This window comes from Lactuca serriola, chromosome 8 (assembly GCF_051521515.1).
Source record: "Lactuca serriola cultivar US96UC23 chromosome 8, Lser_US96UC23_V15, whole genome shotgun sequence".
Lineage (NCBI taxonomy): Eukaryota > Viridiplantae > Streptophyta > Magnoliopsida > Asterales > Asteraceae > Lactuca > Lactuca serriola.
This window is the reverse complement of record NC_136415.1, coordinates 233,174,304-233,192,346: the sequence shown is the minus strand read 5'-3', so window position 1 is coordinate 233,192,346 and position 18,043 is coordinate 233,174,304.

Sequence of the window (18,043 nt, the reverse complement as noted above, 5' to 3'; positions counted from 1 at the left end):
TCCATAAATAACATAATAAGAACCAAATCCATTATTGCTAATAATAGAAACATTTTAACATCAATTTTTCATACACGCCATTGTAAGGATAAATAAATAAAATTTATTTTATTGCGGAAAAATTTGTCCTTACAATGCAACTCATTGAAAAACTTATGCTAATACATCTTTCTTAGCAATCTAATTCTAACTCTAAGTAGTAGCTCAAGAATCTAATCTTCGAGAAATGCGATCGAAATCCATTCCTTCATGGTTAGATTATGCTCACTTCTTCCCTTAAGCTTCCTTTCTTTCCTTCGATCTTACAAAACATCAATTGTAATCTTATCACATTATGTATTAAGAATCTAGAATAGAAGCTTAAAAGAGTTAGTCAATGGATTTTACCTAAAGCAAAGCCATACATTTTGACTCTCCCATCTCTTAGATCTCTTAGGTAAATAGGGCAACTTCGTCTCTAATGCTCCTTCTATTGGCAATAAAAGCAAATTGACTCTATTGGAACAGGACATGGAACTACTTCAGACATCGCCTTTCTCTTATGATCAAACTTTTCGATCATAGCATGTCTTTCGTTGCCATTGTCTATATCCATAGAGGTCTCGAAGGCAGATTCACCAATCAACTTTGCTTTTCTATTGCGCCAAACCATTGTTGATTCAGCAGCAATAAGCATATACGTGAGATCTATAAGGGTCACGTCACGGTTCATCATATAGTACTCTCTTACGAACTCACTATATGAGTTAGGAAGTGACTGAAGATCCCACTCAACAGCCATCTCCTTACAGACAACGGATCCCAACATCCTTAACCTATCAATGTGTGACTTCATCCCTAGGACGTGTGCACACACCGACTTTCCTTCTTTATGTTTACTTGCCAAAAGGGCTTGAGTGATCTTGAACTTTTCAAGCCTTTGAACTTGTGGGTTAGGAGAATAATTGGAGGAGGAGGAGGAAGTGAAGCATGATCTCTTGTTCCTCGATCGAATCGTGGAATATCATCTTCATGTGGAATGCTTGTTCCACGGGATTTGGGAAGACCATAGTTGTCAAACTTTGACATCTACAAAACGGGAGAAAAACGAATTCAAGTTAGTTGATAGATAGAGTCCTTAGTTAATCACCCAAATGAGATACTAAGGCTAGGACCCAACACAATATTCTACAACTCGGGAGAGGGATGCCGTAACCCTAATTGCATAATATTTGAAGGTAAGTGAATGACGATTCACTAATTTCCACCACGAAAAAAGAAAAAGAAGTTTAAGTTTTAAATCTATGAAAATTCCTAGATCCTTTGAGATTCATTGAACTTTCAATGGCATGTTTAAATCTCGATATGCCCCTCTTGTTTGTGACTGGGATGCTGAGGATCACAAAGCGGGTGTGAATAACCATGCAAACTACATGGTGCCCTCACATGTTACAGTCACCTATTCGATGTGCCGGTAAACCACACATGCTCCACCGAACTATGACAAACATTGAGTCACCATTTGCTACCTTTGCTTAGACCCATTTAGTGTGCCGGTAAACCACACACGCTCCACTAACGTCTTCGCAAGGGTACAAAGTGTAATTTCATGGAATTGCATCAATTCACTTTTGCCTAAGTAACTAAGATTGGGAATTTTATGAAAACATTTAGTTACTTCTATACTTCATTATACTTATAATGGAAGGTTTCATCCTATCCTACTCGTTCGGCTAACGACCCTCCACTAGTCAAGAGTGCGGTGGGTAAGAGTGGATACCTAGTCAATCGCCATTTTATAGGCAATTTCCTTAAACACCCCTTATAGACCAGCTTCGTGAATGAGGCCTACTAACGGTAAGACTGACTTTTACTCATACATATATATAATGTTAGACTTTTAATGTTATATATAGTATAGGGTGTATTTTATACTTTCAAAATACTAGGTGGTCTAATTTAACAATTATACTTTTAATTCAATTAAATTGTAAACCTAAACTTTTATGGATTTATTAAATCTCTATTAATTATACACCTTAATTAATTAATAAAACCATCAGGGTGTGATTTTAACTTTTTCAAAACTATACTAGTTTTAGAATTTAACATTCCTAATTAAACTTTTAATCAACTTTTAAATTCCAAAACTTGAGGGCAAGTTTTGAAACATTTCAACACATTAGGGTTTAGAATTTAAATATACATCAAAATTAAACTATTAATCAAAATTTAAATTCCAAAACTTGAGGGCAAGTTTTGAAACCTTTTTCAAAACATTAGGGTTTCAACTATTTAAATTTCAAAACAACAAAACTTTTGGGTTCAAATTTAAACTATAAAACCTAAAGGGCAAAATACGAAACTTTTCATAACAACAAGGATCAAATAACAAATAATTCAAAATTAACATTTAATCACATAATTATCCATATTTGATTTGTTTAATGATTTCTTGCAAAACAATTTATCAATTTACTCAAAATAATTAATCAATTATCACATAAGGAAACAATTATCTTATTAATTGATAAATATCTTCAATTAGATCAAAATTATAGTCAAATATGTCATATAACCGGATTAATATTGATCTAACATGATAAGGTAACTATCCATAAGCAAAAACAGCAAGAAATCCCGAGAAACCCTCCATCTGACGAGTTGACTCGTCGAGTCAGGCTTGGACTCGTCGAGTCTGCATGGACTCGGCGAGTTCAGCCTTGGACTCGGCGAGTCCAGCCTCCAGAATCCAAAAAATTGAATATTCCAGTTATCCAATGAATCAATACAATTGAAACCAAACCTGGCTTTGATACCACTGATGGGTTTTGGTCATAAGACATCCTATGTACTCATACAAACCTTAATGCTTGGATCTAGGTTTCTCTATTGTACATGCTTTGAATCCAAGACTATAAACCCTAATTCTAGCATATGGAAATCAATATTAACATATAATTAGGTTTATGATATTACCTTGATTGTTATGTAGCAATAACAATCCTAATTCCTCCTTGAGTTGACTTTGGAAGGCTTAGAGTCATAAGTGTCACTCCTCTAATGGCTCACAAACACCATAAGCAAGAGGATGAAGAGGAGAGAGGATGGAGGCTGACCAAAACGTGCTCTAACCCTAGATAAGAAGTTCCCCACGTTTTTGAGCCTTAAGGGTTCTATATATAGTGAGGCTATTAGGGTTATCTAACAAGGAAACCCTAATTTGGTTGCTTAATCCCTAAGCAACCCATAGACTCCTTTAATCAAGCCCTTGGACGATTTCCTTATGGGCTTCCCATAAGAATTCGTCCACCTCTTGATTTAAGACAATCTATGGCCCAAATTGCAATTATCTTATAATTACAATTCCAGTCCCTTAAGTTTAATTAATCTCTTTTAGTCACAAAACTAATTACCAATTAATTATTGACTAATATTAATTAAACAATATGATTTCTCCTTTAATATATTATTCTCATAATATATTAATAAATCATATTTAATCATTTCTCTCCATAATTCATCCTATCAAGTTGCTTTGGTGAAGGCAACCCAAAAGGACCATGCACCATCGGGTCAAGTACATACCAAAATAGTTATGGACTTAGACACTAATCCAACAACCCCTAGTCGGTGGCGAAAACACCAGGCGGTGAGACGACGTCATGGATCATAGTAATAAGCATACATTGAAAATACAAGTAATGCGGTAGTAGAATAAGTACTTTTATTCATTGAAAAAAGTAGATTGCAATATTCCATAGTCTAGCATTCAAGAAAAGTACAAAACAAGCATTTATGGATAGGCAACAAGGGAAATACCAAAATATAAAAGATAACTAGAATCCCATAATCATCATTGTAGGACATTTCAAGTTCGTAAATATTTTTTGAGAACAAAAAGACTTATTTGGATATACAGATAGTTCTTTATACATATACTTAATGTATCACTTCTATAACTAAGTTCTTGATAAAAAGATATTCCCTATAGGCATTTCAAGTTTCATATATTCCTTTATATTTTATCGGTATTTCAAGTGTCCTATACATATTCCATTCACTATGAGTTCTATAAACGAGTTATTTCAGACTGATATGCCTCTACCGATGCTTCATCAGGGCATCAATTAGTAGAAAAGGAAATTATCACCCTGTGTGACTCGACCATCAAGGTTGTTGCTAGCAACCGTAGGTGGGGGTCTCAAATCGTATAGATCTATTTGTAATTCTCCCACTCTTGCATTTATTGGTTTTATGGAAGAGGTATTTCTAAGTATAGTGATACTTAGGCTGATGAATAAAAGGCTCACACGAATTTTAAGAATATTAATAACCCTAACTTTAATAACAAGTTTTTGGTTATTATTTCCGTAGAAATACATAATACTATAATTGTTCATTAATTCAAGGTTCTACAATAAGGCTACTGCATTCGGTATTGAAATAGATTTATTTACAATACAATCCTACTATATCATTTATTTAACAGATTCCCAATATAGATTTAGTAACATTTCTATAATCTTAATAGAAATAAATAGTTATTGCATGTATTCCTTTCAAAAATGTTAAAAGATTTTAAATGGGCCATGACACTCACTTGTAAGGTTAATTAGTAGTCGAGAAACCGAAGGGAAAATGATTTTTCTAGAATTTGGCGGTTTTGCACTATAATGAATATTAAGTTATACCGATGAATAATATTGTTGACCGGCGTTAATAATATCCAATCAGAGCTTGATCAGAATACCACACAAATCTGGCTGGAAAACTACTTCATCGACCGTGGACGATGGTGACGAGTGGTGGCCAGTGGAGGCAATCGACGTTCTTGGCTTCATTGAAGGTGTTGATCGGATGAAGGAGTCTGAACGAAGTTGTGCCGGTGATTACTCAACGGAAGAAACAGTGGTAGCTGGCTATTCGAGTCTTTCATGCATCTCCACTGATGCGGAGGTGGGTTGTCAAGGCGGCTACGACAACGACGGTAAGAGAGAGAGAGAGAGAGAGAGAGAGAGAGAGAGAGAGAGAGAGAATGAGGAATCCCCTCGCTGACATTTATACTTTTTCCAATTCTAATCCAAGGGCATAGAGAGAAAGCAATCCGATGATCGTCATCAATCCTAGCTTTCTAAGATTATCCGACCAAGGCGACACGCTTATGAAAATTACAAGAGACGACGTGTAATGACATGAAAACCCTTCCATTAATGATGTTAGCTTTCCGTTACTCGAAAATTATTTTTGTAAAATTATTTCGATTCTAAAGGTATAGAATAAAATAAATTAAAGTAAAAGGTTGTCGAACCTGCAAAATATTTGTTTGGAATCAAAGAACATGGATCTGATTATAGGTTTTTGTTAATATATATTTTTTTTGTTTATCTTTTTTTTTTTTCTTGTGCCATATACCTTTGGCATCAAGGAAGTGGGTTATGATTTTCGCAGCTGCAAAAATATAGTTTGGCATGATTTGATAGATTTTTTACATGGATGTGTAGTCACGTAGGATAATTTCTTGTTGCATTTTTACACTTTAATGGGGTCGGTTTCTTGTGATCTTGATTAGAATAAATTGTTTAGTCAATATTTGGGCCTATGTTTACTCTTTCTTCTTTCTAGTACGTGCATTCTATAATCATTTGGATTTTTTTAACAATATATATAGTTGCTCTGTATATTGATTGTAATTGAAAGTCAATATATGAGCTATGGACCCTGCCACCGCATAACTATACTGATTCGATTTTTTGGTATTAGGAGTTTTAATGTACAAATTTTAAATAATTTCTTCAAATAAATTTGTTAACATCGACGTTATTTTTGTTAAATGTGTTTTATACTTTTATTTTGGTAGAAAGGCATTATGGTCTCTTTTTAATATTTTGTTCCGTTCTGTTCTAGTCCTACCAAATGCTATAAAAATAAATTGTCCAGTCATATATTGTCCAATCTAATCCAATTAAGTGGTGTTCCACCCAGTCCATCTGTCAAACACTACCTAAACGTCCAAAAACCACGACCCTATATTTGGGTCATCAGATTAAATATTTTCAATAGGAATCCCTCACTTCATTATCAAATCCCTTATATTCACTCTTAAACCCAATTAGTTAGAACTTATTTAACCGATTGAAACACAAGCACAACTTGTGTGCAAAACCACTTGTTGCATAAGTTCTTTAAAAAATACAGTAACCAGTGTCACATCATTAGAATATCATATTTTGGTTAGAATTTTATTATAAATGTGGGTAGCAGCCATAGTCCTTCAAAGCCTAACCACTATATTTTGTACGTGTTTGTTATGTCCACCACATAACACCACACACAAACCATGCATGCAATACCGTAATATTTAACGTAACCTTGGTGCAGTTGAGAAGATCGTAAAGTAGACCTGAAAAAAAAACAATGGAAACTCTTCATCTATATGAATTTGTGCGTCTTCACCAGATCAAATCTTGCATTTTAATAGGAAGCACATTCACATTTTCTTATTTACTTAATAAATAGAAATCGTATGTTCTTAAAGTAGTAATTTTTGAGGCCTGTTACTTTGATTCCTCAAAGAGGCATTATTGTAATGAATGGAATACCACACCAATAGGCATGAGAGTTATCTTATATAAATACTAGAAAATGATACAGTATACACCCCTCAAGCATACAATAAATCTAATAGTTTACATAAATATAAGCTAGGCTAATATCCCCCCTCAAGCAAGAGGCGGTGACCCTAGGCGCAACATGCGACGAAACTGCTCAAACTGCGGTCGAGGAAGACTCTTGGTGAAGATGTCAGCGACTTGAAGCTTGGTAGGAACAAACATGGTGACCAGTTTTCCGGATGCAACTAGCTCGCGAACAAAATGATAGTCAAGGTCAATGTGTTTAGCACGTTTGTGAGCGACTGGTTTTTTGGGTGAGAAATAATGCACTCTGATTATCACAAAGAAGTGTAGGACGACCGGTGGGCAAAACATTTAACTCTTGTAATAGATGAGTAATCCAAATAATTTCAGCCGCCGTGTTCGTCATGGCTCGATATTCAGACTCACAACTGGAGTGGGAAACTGTGGGTTGTTTCTTAGCACTCCATGATACAAGATTACCCCCCCAGGAATATCGAGTACCCATAAGTAGAGCGGTGAGTTTCAAGACACCGGGCCCAATCGACATCAGAATAACCAACAATGGCAACAGACCGAGGGCGTGTGAAGGTGAGGCCAAACGATAGAGTACCCTTGACATAGCGAATAAGGCGTTTGACCGCCTAAAAATGAGCCTGGGTCGGTGCAGCAAGAAACTGGCTAAGTTAGGTAACCGCATAGGAAATGTCGGGGCGAGTAATGGTCAAATATTGCAGAGCGCCAACCAACGAGTGGAAGAGGGTAGGATCGGCAAAAGCAGGACCGTCACGAACCAAAACGGTATTGGCAGCAAGAGGAGTAGGCACCGGTTTGGCATGAAGAAGATCGGCACGTGAGACAAGGTCATGAGCATACTTGGCCTGACACAGAAACAGGCCACTAGAATGATGCACAGCTTCGAGGCCAAGAAAGTAATTTAGCCGCCCAAGATCTTTAATACAAAACTCAGCATGAAGACGAGAAATAAACTAGGATATGATAGCATCATCGGAGCCGGTGAGAATCAAGTCATCAACATAGACCAAGAAATAAATAATGCAGGAGTATCGGTGAAACACAAACAGAGACGGATCAGCACGGCTACAAGTAAAAGCATGATGAACTAAAAACGAACTAAGACGATGAAACCATGCACGCGGTGCCTGTTTTAGACCGTAAATAGCTTTATTAAATTTGCACACATAGTCGGGATGTCGAGCATCCGCAAAGCCCGAGGGTTGGTGCATGAACACCGTGTCATCCAACGTGCCGTGAAGGAAGGCATTGTTCACATCGAGTTGGCACAACCGCCAACCATTAACAACGGCAAGAGTGATAACAACCCGAACGGTAGCCGCCTTGACCACCGGACTAAACGTATGAGAGAAATCAAGACCCGGAACTTGACTAAATCCTTGCGCAACAAGGCGAGCATTGTGGCGCTCATCCGTCCCATCCGCACGATACTTGGTGCGAAACAACCACCGGCAACCGACAATATTGGCATGAGACGGACGAGGAACGAGAGTCCACGTCTAATTTTGATGAATAGCCGCAACCTCAGCATGCATGGCATCACGCCAATGAGAAATACACAAGGCATCCGCATAAGACGAAGGCACCGGGGCAGAAAAAACCTGCGTAAACAAAGAGTGAGAATGTAAGGGTGCCAAATCAACCCGGTAATGCGGCTTGAAGATCCCAGATTTCGCCTGTGTGGTCATCGGATGAGAGGGAGGCGGCATGCGAGGCGACGGAGGAGAATCCGACTCAGAATCATGGCCCGATTCAGCACCAGGACCAGGATCGGAGTCAGACCCGGACGACGAAGCATCGGAGGCGGATGATGGATCAGAGGCGGTACCCTGTGACGAGTCGGATTCAGACGGGGAAGCTGCCGGCGTCTGGGGCGGTACCGGATTAGTGCACACGGCGCAGGAGCACGAAGTAGTCGGGCTGGAGACCTTGGGAGGAGGAGTAGGAACAGCAGCAGGAGGAACCACGGGGTCGACGGGCTCGGAACCAGCGACAAAGAACTGCAGTGGAAGAGACCCAATGTGGGCGGTAGTATGTGTGTCTCGAAACGGAAAACAGGATTCATCAAACCGGGCATGGCGGGTGACAAACACACGATTAGAAACCGGATCGAGACAAAGAAACCCCTTGTATTGCGAGTGATACCCAATAAAAACACATAGAATGCTCCGTGGTGATAGTTTATGATCCGCATAGTCCCGCAAATATGGATAAACCCGACAACCAAGAATACAAAAATTGGCATAAATGGGTGCGCGATCAAATAAAACCTCAAATGGAGAGCGCATGGCCAACACCTTAGTGGGAAGACGATTAATTATGTGCACCGCGGTACTAAAAGCATGCGTCCAATAAGAGACCGGAAGATAGGCATGAAACATCATAGCAAGGCCCGTTTACATAATATGGTGGTGTTTACGTTCTACCCGCCCGTTTTGTTGAGGCGTGTAAGGGCAAGAGATACGGTGAAAAATGTCATGGCTTTGTAAAAAAGCCTTTACTTTATTGTTTAAAAATTTCGTACCCCCATCAGTTTGAAAAGTCTTGATTTTTGTAGAAAATTGTGTCTCAACAAAAGCCATAAATGTCGCAAAAACTCCATAAAAATCGGATTTATTTTTAAGTGGACAGAACCACGTGAAACGCGAAAAGTCATCCATAAATGTAACATAATATCGATAGGAGGCAACTGATACAACGGGAGATGGACCCCAAAGGTCACAATGAATTAAATCCAAGACCTTTGAGGCACGTTGGTCATTAATCTCAAAGGGCATACGATGAGACTTGGCAAGTTGACAATGAGAACATACAACGGGTTTTGGTAAAATAGAAGAAACCATTACATGACCATCTTTATTCAATTTAGAAATAACATCAGAATTCACGTGCCCTAAACGGGAGTGCCATAATTCAAAAGATGCCGTGGGACATTTAGTAGCAAACAACGAACAAGCCACCGGTTTATTGGGGCGAACATAGAGCCCGCGGTCATGCCTTTCTTGTGCTAGAATTTTCTTCGTGACCGGATCTTGAATAGAACATGAATTTTTCGAGAAAAGGACATCGACATCATTATCAGAAGTCAACTTGCTAACAGAATATAAATTTTTAGTAAGTTTTGGGACAACTAAAACATCTCGAAAGTTAAGACGATTTGTGAGAGTAGAAGTCCCAATAGAGGTAATTGGAAGAGTTGTACCATTACCAAAATGAACCGAACCATTGTCATGGAAAGGCTCGGATTGAGAGACCGAGCCCGAGGAGGAGACCATATGGTCCGAGGCCCCGGAATCAACATACCAATCCGGAGCGGGTGGAGTGACGCGACAATTCGCTAAAAACGCCTTCGTCAAGTCCCTTTCATTTGGAATAGAGTTAGATGCAAAAGTGGAAAGTCAAGGGCAAGCACTAGCAAAATGCCTATTTAGTCTACATAGTTGGCAATGAGGAGGCCGACGGCCGCGACCACGACCGCCACGAAAAGCACCACGACCACTTGAGCCACCACCGCGACCCCAGCCAACAAAAAACGCGGGAGTAGCCCCGCTAGGCGCTGAAACAGCGGAAAAAGCAACAGTAGGGGTGGGCTGCCCATGGATCGATTTGATGAACAATTCATGGCTTTCAGCTTGCGCAAGGAGATCCCGAAATGAGTGAGTGATACGCGAGGTGCGAACCCCAATGGAAAAAGCTTCAAAACTGCCGCCGAGGCCACATAAAAACCAATGACATTTCTCGGATTCATCAATGGCATGACCAATAGCCGTTAGTTGGTCACAAATGGCCTTGAACTAGCAACCATAATCAGAAACGGGAGAGTCACCCTTGGAGAGAAGCCGAAGTTGGTCGCATAGATTTTGAACCCGTTCCATGGAGGAGTTTCCATATGCGGATTCGAGAGTAGTCCAAATGGCGCGGGTGGAGGAAAGACCCACGATTTCATAAAAAGCTTCCTCTGTGAGGGAGGCTTGGAGGAGAAGAACCGTGCGTTGATCGGAGGGTTGCCATTCTTCAAAGGTCGGATTCTCAACTTGCTTGGCGTCCACGGTATGATGAGTGGGTGGAGCGTCCGAGGAGCCATCGACATGTGCAAGGAGATGTTTATAATTGAGGTGGGGAACCTTTTGATTTACCCACAAAAGATAATTGGAAGAAGAGAGACGAATGGTGATGAGATGAATGAGGGTGTTCATCGGGAGGGTGGAGTCATTAGAGGAGCCGGCCATGGTGAGATCGCCGGAAACAATGGAGGAGTCGGTTATGAGGAGGGAGAGGAAGGGAGGGGTTGAAGGGCTCTTGATACCATGTAATGAATGGAATGCCACACCAATAGGCATGGGAGTTATCTCATATAAATACTAGAAAATGATACAGTATACACCCCTCAAGTATACAATAAATCTAATAGTTTACATAAATATAAGCTAGGCTAATAATTATTGACCAAACAAAGTAAAATGTAACAATAGACATAACGGCTGGACATGGTAACCCTTAATGCTTTCCTTTATGTCCCACACACCCAAAATCCTATAAATATTAAATATTGTTGGATAAACTAACATATGATGGAAATGTTAATTAGTTGATGGGTAATTATACTAACCATTACCTCACATTCCTTGGTGTATTTCATCACTACATGTGCGTTAGCCGAACATCATGTGGAATGCATAGAATTTCCAAAGGATCCAAGGTACTAACATAAATGTAACTGTAACTGTATCATTATCTGATATGTTGATTGTGATTTCAAGTAGGCTTAGCTTCATGTTAAGATAAATTTAATCTTCAATCAGATTAACTGCAACTTAACAAAAGACAATATCATAATAAAAAAATGAAAATAAGAAAATTACCTTCTTATTTTTTACAATTAGCTCCTAAAGATTTCCCAATTACCATAGCTCATCCATAATACACCAAGCTATGTGATAATTTCCCCATTCCATTGTTGTCAACACTATGAAAAAACAAAAAGAATCATAAAAACCCAACAAAATTTTAGATTAGTGGGTTCTTTATCCCCGAATTAGTGTGTATTTTTCCTAAAAAAAAGCTCCAAATTGCAATAATATGAATCATGACAACACCAATAATAACTTGAATACATACATGATCGAATAGAATATTACTTTACATAACAAATGTATACTTCTTTAAATAGTTTCAACTCAAAGTTGATACAAAAATAAATGTATAATAAAGTTTACCTCAAATATGGTTCAAGTATATATGTGTGAGGACATTTTGATCACAAAAATGAATCATTAGGCAAGCTATTACGTTTTGGTCCCCAAAAAGTCTTCACATGTGTTTTTGTTGCACCTCTCTCTATATTCAAGGTTAACCCTGCAAAAACCACCTACACTCTTACATTATGACCCCATTAGATAAAATTTCATGTTCCATGCATACTTATACCCATGTATAACAAAAAAGACTGGAAATTTATACCAACTTATCATTACTACATTCAAATTAAATTGCCTACCAATGTCTTCATCAGAAAGTTGAAGTTCAATGAAGAGGCATGTCTATAGTTGAAGCGCAATGCTACTCTGTTTCAAAAAGCGTAGAAAAAAAGATACAAATGCATAAGTTTTATATACATATATAAACACAACTACACACAAATAAACAAATTCAAAGCCTAAACTTGTCACATTTGTTTTGAGATCACCATGGTTTGCAATCAAGCAATGGAAGATAGAAAGTTTTACTTCCACATTTTGAGTATTGTTTGACTCCCTGATAACTTGAAAAATACTTATTTTCTTAAAAAAAAAATTCACCGATTCAAATCAAGATTTTCATGGGGAGGGGGAGAAGAAATAAACACCTGACTTGTGTAATGCATAAGTAGGCATTACGCCAAAGGTGAACAAATATTACCCTTTGTTAAGCTAGTAACTAATTTGGTTACAACTAATCAGCCGTTTTGTCTTATCTGAATTATACTGGATTTCTTTTCATTAATAGCAACAAAAAATTCACTCGTGAGGTGGAATTCTAATTATACCTGGTGAAGCAGGAATGTTGTGACCTTAGATTTTTTTTAAGCCCTCAAATGCAAGAGATTGCATTTGAATTGTTAAAAATCAAAGTTAGATAAGCTAAAAATGAAAAGCATATAAATATATCAGTGGATGAAAATATAATCCAAAAGATCTCACCTTGTTAGGTAAAACTAGAGTTAAATAAATATAACCATTTAGAGGGGGGGGGGGACCAAAATGCCACCAGGAAACACTTGGATGCTTTATCAACTTCATAGTTATCATTTCCATTTTTACCTGCATAACAAATTCCTATATCGAAACAAAAACCAATGAAATTTTGTAAATCCAAATCCTCAACTTATACAAACAATGAAGAATTGCTTGAAAGCATGAAACTTATTTTCACCTTTTCAAAGAAACCAAATACTTTAGAAATTCTTTTTTAAAACAACACTAAACAAAAACAATGAAGAATAAAGGATCACCTTTGCGATTCGATAAGATTGTAGAAAGCTAAGAAGCACGTTCAATGCATAGAGCATTCACAAATCTGCATGTTAGTAAGAAATTAGCTTTTACAAAGAGTGAGGAAAATTACAAATAGGTTAATAAGGCTTAAGCTATGAGCTATTAGAATTCAAACATTTAGACTTCTCAAGTCCAAATCTAAAAAGAGAAGTTGATCAAACTGACAATTGGAATGCAATATATAAAATGCGAGATAATCGATATGACTAAGTAATATTAGACATTACATAATTCGATTCAGTAAAACTACAATCTTAATGGTAAATAACAAGCATATTACCTACCTCAGACTCTAATCATTTCATTTGAATGATAACCCTCAAAGTAATCCTCAAAGAATTCCTATCAAAGCCCTGCGATGAAATTAGTTGAAACAATGAAAAAAAGTAAGCATATATCACTGAAGAAATCGGACACCTTAAAATCAAATGAAGGCTAAAATAGACCATAAGGCATTTTCCTTAGGTAGTATTAGTAACAAATATCTTCAAAAGTTAGTAATTGACATTAAAGATACCAAGCAAAGAAGGAAGGGCATATTAGGAAATATCTGATTTTTGTTAGATTCTGGATGATATAGAACTTCAAACGATGTTATAATATTGTTATAAGAAAAAAAGAATGATTATACATGAATATAGGGAATTATGGATATATACACTAAAGTTCCAATATTTTCATCGATTTGACAAGAAAGTGCTAAACTTTATTTTTTAACAGTAAAGTCCAAATTACCGGCAGTTTTTGACACTTTTACCCTTTTTTCTGGTTAGCCGGTAATTATGACTTTTTTGTCAAAAAAATCAATTTAGGACTTTTTTGTCAAATCATCAATTAGGACTTTAAAGTATAAAAAAATAAAGTTTAGTACATTCTTGTCAAATCATTGAAAATATTGGGACTTTAGTGTATTTTCGTAACCCAAGAACTTTTAATTGTGACTTCTGTTGCAGCACCACTGTTTTTCTTACCATCATCATCTTTACCCTAACACAATCATGACCAAGAGAAACATATGCAAAAGAGAGCGAGAAAGGATGAAAAGACTTGTAAAATTTTGTTCTTGTTTCTGTTGGATTAGTGTCTAAGTCCATAACTATTTTGGTATGTACTTGACCCGATGGTGCATGGTCCTTTTGGGTTGCCTTCACCAAAGCAACTTGATAGGATGAATTATGGAGAGAAAGGATTAAATATGATTTATTAATATATTATGAGAATAATAAGGAGAAATCATATTATTTAATTAATATTAGTCAAGAATTAATAAGAATTAAGTTTGTGACTAAAAGACATTAATTAAACTAAGGGACTAGTACTATCAATTGTATGATAGTTGAATATTAAGCTAATGGACTCCATATTAAAGGAGTAGATGAATTCTATGGGGAAACCCATTAGAAATCGTCCTAGGCCTTTAAGCAAGGAACCCATGGGATGCTTAGGGCTTAAGAATCCAAATTAGGGTTTCCTTGTTTGATAACCCTAATAGCCTCACTATTTAAAGATCCCTAGAGCCTCAAAATCATGGAGAACTTGTTGATTAGGGTTTCCACACATTTTGGGAAGCCTCCTTCTCTTCTCTTCTTCATCCTCTTGCTCTTCGTGTTTGTGAACCATTAGAGGAGTGACATTTGTGACTCTAAGCTTTCTAAAGTCATTACAAAGGAGGATTTGAGATTGTTATTGCTACATAACAATCTAGGTATGATCTAAACCATAATTTATATGTTACATTGATTATCATATGCTAGATCTAGAGTTTATAGTCTTGGATAACTTGCATGTACAATAGAGAAACCTAGATCCAAGCATTAGGGTTTGTATGAGCACATAGGATGTTCTTATAGCTAAAACCCATTAGTGGTATCAGAGCCTTGATTGGTTTCTATTGTATTGATGCATTATGTGTTTATTCAAGTTGCAAAAATCGTTTTTGGCCAACCTGCCTGATGAACTCGGCGAGTAGACTCCTACTCAGCGAGTCCATGGTGGTACTCGGCGAGTTCGAGGTTCGGAAAGAGGGGATTTCAGGATTTCTTGCTGTTTTACTCATGGATACTTGCCTTATCTGTTTTAGATCATTAAAATCCGATTTTATACATATTTTTGAGTATATCCTTGATTAAACAAAAGATAATTACCAATTGATTAGATAATAACTTCCTTATATGATAAAGTTGGATTATTTGTATTAATTGGGTAACTTATTTTGCAAGAAATTGAAATTAGGTCAAATATAGATAATGATGAAATTAATTGTTTAATTTATATTATTTGTTATTTGATCCTTGTGTTATGAAAAGTTTCAATTTTCCCCTTTTAGGTTTTATAGTTTAAATTTGAACTCAAAAGTTTTGTTTTGAAATTTAAATAGTTGAAACCCTAATGTTTTGAAAAGGTTTCAAAACTTGCCCTCAAGTTTTGGAATTTAAATTTTGATTAAAAGTTTAATTTTGATGTATATTTAAATTCTAAACCCTAATGTTTTGAAATGTTTCAAAACTTGCCCTCAAGTTTTGGAATTTAAAAGTTGATTAAAGGTTTAATTTAGGAATGTTAAATTCTAAAACCCTAGTGATGTTTTGAAAAGTTCATATCACACCCTTATGGTTTTATTAATTAATTAAGGTGTATAATTAAAAGAGGTTTAATAAATCCATAAAGTTTTGGTTTACAATTTAATTGAAATTAAAAGTATGATTGTTAAATTTGACCACCTAGTATTTTGAAAGTATAAAATACACCCTATACTATATATAACATTAAAAGTCTAACATTATATATATGTATGAGTAAAAGTCAGTCTTACCGTTAGTAGTCCTCATTCACGAAGCTGGTCTATAAGGGGTGTTTAACAAAATTTCCTATAAAATGGCAATTGAATGGGTATCCACTCTTACCCACCGCACTCTTGACTAGTGGAGGGTCGTTAGCCGAACGGGTAGGATGGGATAGAAACCTTCCATTATATGTATAATAAAGTAAAATAGTAACTAAATGTTATACAAATTCCCAATCTTAGTTACTTTAGGCAAAAGTGAATTGATGCAATTCCATGAAATTACACTTTGTGCCCTTGCGAAGACGTTAGTGGAGCGTGTGTGGTTTACCGGCACACTAAATGGTTCTAAGCAAAGGTAGCAAAGGGTGACTCGATGTTTGTCATAGTTCGGTGGAGCGTGTGTGGTTTACCGGCACATCGAATAGGTGACTGTAACATGTGAGGGCACCATGTAAGTTTGCATGGTTATTCACACCCGCTTTGTGATCCTCGGCATCCCAGTCACCAACTAGAGGGGCATATCGAGATTTAAACATGTTATTGAAATGTTCAATGAATCTCATAGGATCTAGGAGTTTTCATAAAATTAAAACTTAAATTTGTTTTTCGTTTCTCATGGTGGAAATTAGTGAATCGTCATTCACTTACCTTCAAATATTCTACAACTAGATTACGGCATCCCTTTTCTAGGTTGTAGCGTATTGTGTTGTGTCCTAGCCTTAATATCTCATTTGGGTGATTTATTAAGGACTCAATCAATCAACTAAATTGAATTTGTTTTCTCCCGTTTTGTAGATGTCAAAATACGACAACTATGGTCTTCCCAAATCCCGTGGAACAAGCATTCCACATGAACATGATATTCCACGATTCGATCGAGGAACAAGAAATCATGCTTCACTTCCTCCACCTCCTCCAATTATTCTCCCTAACCCACAAGATCGAAGAATTGAAAGGTTCAATGTCACTAAATCCATATTGGAACTGAAACATGAAGATGGTAAACTCGTGTGTGCTCATGTTCTAGGAATGAAATCAAACATCGATAGGTTGATAATGTTGGGTGCGTCATTCCCCGATAAGTTGGCTGTGAATTGGGTTCTGTAGTCACTCCCTGAATCATATAATGAGTTCAAGAGAAAGTATTATATGATGGATCATGACGATAACCTCATTGACGTAACTTACATGCTCATTGCTGCTGAATCAGAAATGATTTGGCAAAGCAATGGAGCGTATTTGTTGGGAAAGTCAATCAACCATGCTTCCGAGGGCGTTGTAGGAGAACTGACCTACGTTTGCTGCCAAGAGAAAGGGCGTTGGATACAAGTATGCCGTAAGAACCTAAAGAGTCCAGAAGATGGGAGAGTCAAAGAGTATGGCTGCGCTTCATGTAAAATCCACTATCTAATTCCATTAAGTTCCTATTCGTTGATTCTTAATACATAATGTGATGAGATTACATTTGAATGTTTTGCAGGATCAGTGAAAAGAGAGGAAGCTTGATGAGTCTAATCTCAAAGAAATGGATCTCGATAGCATGGACTCGAAGATTAGATTTTGAGCTTAGAAAGTTATGATAGAATTGTTAGGAATATTTGACTACATAGTTTTTCAGTTGATTTTGCATTGTAAGGACAAATGTTTTCCGCTGTTTTTATGAATAAAATAAATTTTGGTTTGACTCATTTATTTATTTATTTCCTTGCAATGAAATCGTTATGAAAAATTGATGTTTGCATATTTCTACAACGAATGGATGTGATTCTTAATTATGTTGTTTGTGGAAATGTCAAGAATTTACCAAATAGGGAGAGTTTCTCATCACCCAAGGTTCAATTAGATAGAAACTTGGAATCATGCATTGGTTGCACGATGAATGAAAAATTCCATATTTGGAAATTAGACTAATTCGTTGACAAAGTGTCAAGTGAAGGACTAAGAGATCGAGTACAAAAAGTTATGTGTTAATTAAGTCCACCACAAGAGTAACAAAGATATTCATCATGATTTACTAAAAGTTTAGTAAAAATGATTATACTTACAAGATTCAGTGTAATTCTGACTTGATTGAA